General features: G+C 40.7%; 1 pseudogene across 1 annotated transcript in view; it reads left to right on the forward strand.

The window, feature by feature from the left end:
• The first annotated feature begins 3,563 nt into the window (after nucleotides 1-3,563).
• LOC116094910 overlaps nucleotides 3,564-5,532 on the forward strand; it is a 2,688-nt pseudogene continuing 719 nt past the window's right edge. Inside the window, exon 1 of the transcript XR_004120350.1 lies at nucleotides 3,564-3,600. The product of XR_004120350.1 is annotated as an inorganic pyrophosphatase pseudogene (transcript). The remainder of the gene's footprint in view (nucleotides 3,601-5,532) is intronic.

Consider the following 5,532-nt stretch of genomic DNA (forward strand, 5'->3'; position numbering starts at 1 on the left):
TCACTTTGGTGGACTGGTAACATAAATAGGGCATTGATATAACAGTCTGAAACACAAGGTGCTGACATACACGATGTGTTAGGCATTATCATGGCTAGGTGTCAGGCACATCTAGCTCTCACATTTTCTCCACGATACTTAATAAAGACTTCTTAAATAAATTTGAGGATCTGTTTCTTGGAATCCTTTCCTCTATTTTAGAGAAAACTTTACTTTATTGTTGAAGACAATTCCTGATATACAGAGAAGGAAAGTTGATCCTCTCTACTCCATTGCCAGTGAATTTCCAGATGAGTGAGCTTGGCACTTCTATACCCCACCATCCTCCTCTCCTTTCTCTTCCCTCTTGGGAGGCAGATCTGTGTATTTCTTTTTCAGCTGCCTCATACCTCGATTGATAGGGGACTGCTCCTGCTGGGAAACACCCGTGTAACCTTACTGGGATCCCTGTGGATCTGAATTGGGAGCTAAGTTCACTTCCAGCGACCAACAAGACCCAATGTTTGAACTTTAATTCAGAGTGGTCAGAGAGTTCACTGTTGGATGTGATAATTCTGGACTTTAACACAAGTTGGTACTGATTACTTTGAGCAGTAATTTAGAAAAAAAATACTTTGATCTCTAATTTCTCATGGCAAACTTCATATTGAGAGAGGTATAAAGTCAAATTTGGTACAAATTTTGACAGTTACCCAAGTTTTGGGAAATTTTTTTTCCTAGAATGATTATTATGGACAAGCTAGAAGGACATAATTTGAGATGGCAATAGAACAGGTCATGAACTAAAGCTTTGGGCACAAGCTGATTGAGGTATTGTTCTGACCCATTCAGGCCTCCCTGAATGGGGGGTATTGGTAGGGGTGGGACCGATTGGCTATATCATTGATACCAGAAGCTCCTACAAAAAAGTAAAGAGTACTACACAAGCAGAAACAGGGCTATCCCAATTGACTGCTGACCTCTCCAAGTAGCCACAATGCAAATAGATTTCAGTGATTAAGCTAGAAGGGGTAATGGTCGCTCTTTTATATACTGTCTCAAACAATATTCTAAAGACAGGTCTCAAACAATATTCTAAAGACAGGTCTCATAACCCAGGTTCCTGTTGAATTTACAGTCTCCCTGCCTTAATTTTTTTTATATGCTGAAATTTCAGGCTGTACACCACCATGTCTGGCTCTTAAGTACATTTTAAATTGATCGATGAAATTAGTTCTAAGTCTATTTATTTTTTTAAAAAATGATAAATGTCAACATGGATATTTTACAATTAAAGACAGTTACAGAGCCAGGTCTACCACGACCACTGTAATCTTAGCATGTGGGAAGTAGAGGCAGAAAGATCATGAGCTCACTTTAGGGAGTTTAAGACCAATGTGGGCTACATGAGGCTCTGTCTCAAAAAGCAACCCCGAACAAGAAGGTTATTGCGTTAAATCCTTTTCTGTAGTTGTGACCAAGGCTACTCCTAGAAGGAGAGTTTATTTGGGGCTTAAACAGTTTCCCTGAGGGATAGGGGTCCATTACCTCATAGCCTGGAACAAGGTAGCAGGCAGACAGGCAGGCAGGCAGGCAGGCAGGCAGGCGTGGTGCTGGAGCAGCAGCCGATAGTTCACTTTGTGATCCACAAACAGGAAGTACAGAATACACTAGAAATGGTAGGGGACTTTGGAAGCTTCAGAGCCTACCCGGGTGGCAAACATCCTCCAACAGGGCCACACATCCTAATCTTTGCTCTGAAAACCAAGTATTCAAACATAAGCCTATGGGACAAACCACCAAACGCCTTTAAAATTGCTCTTGATAAAATATAAACCCCATAGAAATTTAACATCATTGTCATTGTCATAGAAATTCTTTTTGAATTTGTATTTTGATTTCCCCAAAGAATTTTCCCAACTTCAGTGTATTTTGTTAAGCATTTTTCACAATAAAAGATTTTTTTAATTTAAAAGTTATAATTTTAAAGTGTCCTTTAACTGTAAGTTCTAAGTATCAAGCATTTCCTTTTGATTGAGTTATCACAATTATTAGTAGCATATGATAGGTCATACTTTTTTTCTTTTTAAAGATTTATTTATTTTATGTATATGAGTACACTGTAGCTGTCTTCAGACACTCCAGAAGAGGGCATCAGATCCCATTACAGATGGTTGTGAGCCACTACGTGGTTGCTGGGATTTGAACTCAGGACCTTCGGAAGAGCAGTCAGTGCTCTTAACTGCTGAGTCATCTCACCAGCTCATGATAGGTCATACTTATCTTGTATATTTTTGCAAATAATTACCAAAGAGAATGTTATTGGAAATTTGTCTTTCAGGGATTAAAGTTCTTAATTAAGTACCCCAATTCAGGTATTTATAGATAAATATAATTTTGTTTTGTTTTCTGTTTTTTCTTTTTTTTTTTTTTTCTTTTTTTTCTTTTTTTTGGTTTTTCGAGACAGGGTTCCTCTATATAGCCCTGGCTGTCCTGGAACTCACTCTGTAAACCAGGCTGGCCTCAAACTCAGAAATCCACCGGCCTCTGCCTCGCAAGTGCTGGGATTAAAGGTGTGGGCCACCACCGCCCAGCTTGTTTTCTGTTTTCAAGACACAGTTTGTCTGTGGCTCCCTGGCTGTCCTGGAACTCACTCTGTAGACTAGGTTAGACTGCCTCTGCCTCCTGAGTGATGGGATTACAGGTGTAGGCTACCACTGCCCAGCTGACAAATATATTTTTTGCTAGAATATAAAATAGAAAACTATATTGATAGCCAGTGCAGGAATTCAAATGTGAATAAATGATCCTTACTAAGTGTGTATTTACAATTGAAAACTCATGACATAAAAAGCAGGGATGGATAATAAGGTGATAAATGGTTATCCTGGTTATTTTCTGTTGCTATAATTATTCCAAGACCAAGGCCAACTTGGGGAGAAAAAGACTTATTTGGCTAACACATCCTCATAAACCCATTATTGAGGGAAGCCAGGGCAGGAACACAATCATGGAGGACCTTTCAGGACCACCTGCCCATGGGTAGCACCACTCATAATGGGCTGAGTCCTTCCACATCAATCAACAATGAAGAAAATGCCATTTTGAGAGAGGCATTTCCTCAGTTAAGGTGACTCTAGTTTGTGTCCAGTTAACAGAAACTAACCAACCACAGTGGGTAACAAGTAAATATAGACAGCTTTGTTTGGGTTAAAAAATGAGTGTAGATTTCATGTATTGGGTAGTTATGTTTTGAGATGTGTTCCAGCTATGTAGCCCAGACTGGCTTTGAACTGGTAGTCTTCCTGCCTTAGTCTCCCCAGCACTACGGATGTGCACCACCTTGCCAAGCTTCAGTTGTATTTTGTCAAAAGTATTTCTCCAGGTGGTATGCTTTATAAAACATTAAGTTTCATGCCTTTCTCATCAACACTGATCTATTGAGATGGGAATGTATGATTATGTTTACATTCTTTCCCATCCTACAGAGTGTGTGCTGCTGAGACCATGGCAGTGAGATTTGGCATTTGAATCTCCCTCAGCAGTGAGCATGTAAGCCCTGCCAAAGGTTAGTAATTCCCGGAATGTTGTTCACAAGTCTTAACATGCTTATACTCGGAGGTAGGTATGTGGAGCATGACACCGCCTGTGGGTTCGCTATTTGGATGAAGTAGGGCCCTGCCTCCTTCCACATTTCCTTTTGCTCTTTCATGCACATTCTTTGACATCATCAGGAAATAGTAAAGGAAATGGCATTAGAAAACATATGACTCCTGCCTTTTCTACAGGACATAAGTACTCAAAAGTACTACAATGCAGACCAGAATTTTCCATTTCTTGCACAGTACTTTCCTCTTAATAGAAACTAAGATAAGGTAAAGAAAGAAAAACTACACATTTATCATGTTGTGTTTCATCATTTGTTTCTTCTAAGCATTCCCTCCTGGAGGATGGAGGTTCAAAAGATTCATGATGTAAAACTTACAAGGCTCAGGAAACTCCTGGAACTTACAAGATTCACACAGCTCCTTCCTGATGTTATAAAAGGAGTAAGCTATTGCTGTGGACAGGAGATTCTTAACAGCTGAGATGCCTACAAGTTATCTGAGGAACTCCCAGGATGTAGCTTTTCTCAAATTCTTTAAGACATGAAAATAACATTCAACACTGCCTTTTGTCTGTATTATTTTATATGAATTTCTTAGATTTTTGTATAGATATTTTACACAAATATTTGTGATTTATTTTCAGTGTTATTTTCCAAGGAACTGGTTTTTTGTTTTTTGTTTTGCTTTGTTTTGGTTTGGTTTTTCGAGACAGGGTTTCTCTGTGTAGTCCTGGCTGTCCTGGAACTCACTCTGTAGACCAGGCTGGCCTTGAACTCAGAAATCCGCTTGCCTCTGCCTCCCAAGTGCTGGGATTAAAGTCGTGAGCCACCACTGCCCGGCTCCAAGAAACTGTTAATGACTACATACAACCTGAAGAGTTAGTTTAGAACAACAACAACAAAAAAGTCATTCTGTAGCTTTAAGCATTTCTCTAAGATTCACTATGGTCAAGGCTTCAAAGGGGTGAATGAATATAAGAGTGACTCCAGGGATGGAGAGCCAGCTAGTGATTAAGAGTACTTGCTGCTCTTGCAGAGGCTGGAGTTCCATTCTCGGTTCTTATGCAAGGTATATCACACCTGCCTATAACTCAAGCTCCAGAGTATCCAGCATACTTCTCCGGCATCCATGGACATCTGCATGTGCATGCAGTCCCCATGCACATAAAGTGTATATGAGCTGACTCTAAGGAAGACAGGCTTAGCACCCAGACTCTTCCTGCGTGTAAGTTACCTGGCTAGCTAAGCCATCCTGAAAGAAAGTATGGCCACCATATGAAAAAAAAAAAAAAGGTTATAAAGCAAAATGAAGAAGTTGACTTGGCGGGCTGGTGAAATGGCTCAGAGGGTGAGAGCACTGACTCTTTTCCGAAGGTTCTGAGTTCAAATCCCAGCAACCACATGGTGGCTCACAACCACCTGTAATGAGATCTGACACCCTCTTCTCGTGTGTCTGAAGACAGCTACAGTGTACTTATTTATAGTAATAAATAAATCTTTGGGCCGGAGTGAGCAGGGTTGAATGGAGCGAGCAGAGGTCCTAAATTCAATTTCCAACAACGACATGAAGGCTCACAACCATCTGTACAGCTACATAAAATAAATAAAATAAATCTTTAAAAAAAAAGTGACTTGGTGTGGTAGTGTGGCCGCGGCGGCAGCGGCAGCAGCGGCGGCGCATCTCAGACACCACACCGTGAGTGGCTTCAGCATCGAGGAGCGTGCCACGCCCTTCATCCTCTAGTACGGAGTCTTCCTCAAAAATAAGAAAGGGCAGTATATTTCTCCATTCCACGATGTTCCAATTTATGCAGACAAGGATGTGTTCCACATGGTGGTTGACGTTCCGCGCTGGTCCAATGCAAAAATGGACATTGCTACAAAGGACCCTTTAAACCCAATTAAGCAAGATGTGAAAAAGGGAAAGCTCGCCAGGTGGTGGTGGC

This window comes from Mastomys coucha, unplaced genomic scaffold (genome assembly GCF_008632895.1).
Source record: "Mastomys coucha isolate ucsf_1 unplaced genomic scaffold, UCSF_Mcou_1 pScaffold17, whole genome shotgun sequence".
NCBI classification, from domain to species: Eukaryota; Metazoa; Chordata; class Mammalia; order Rodentia; family Muridae; genus Mastomys; species Mastomys coucha.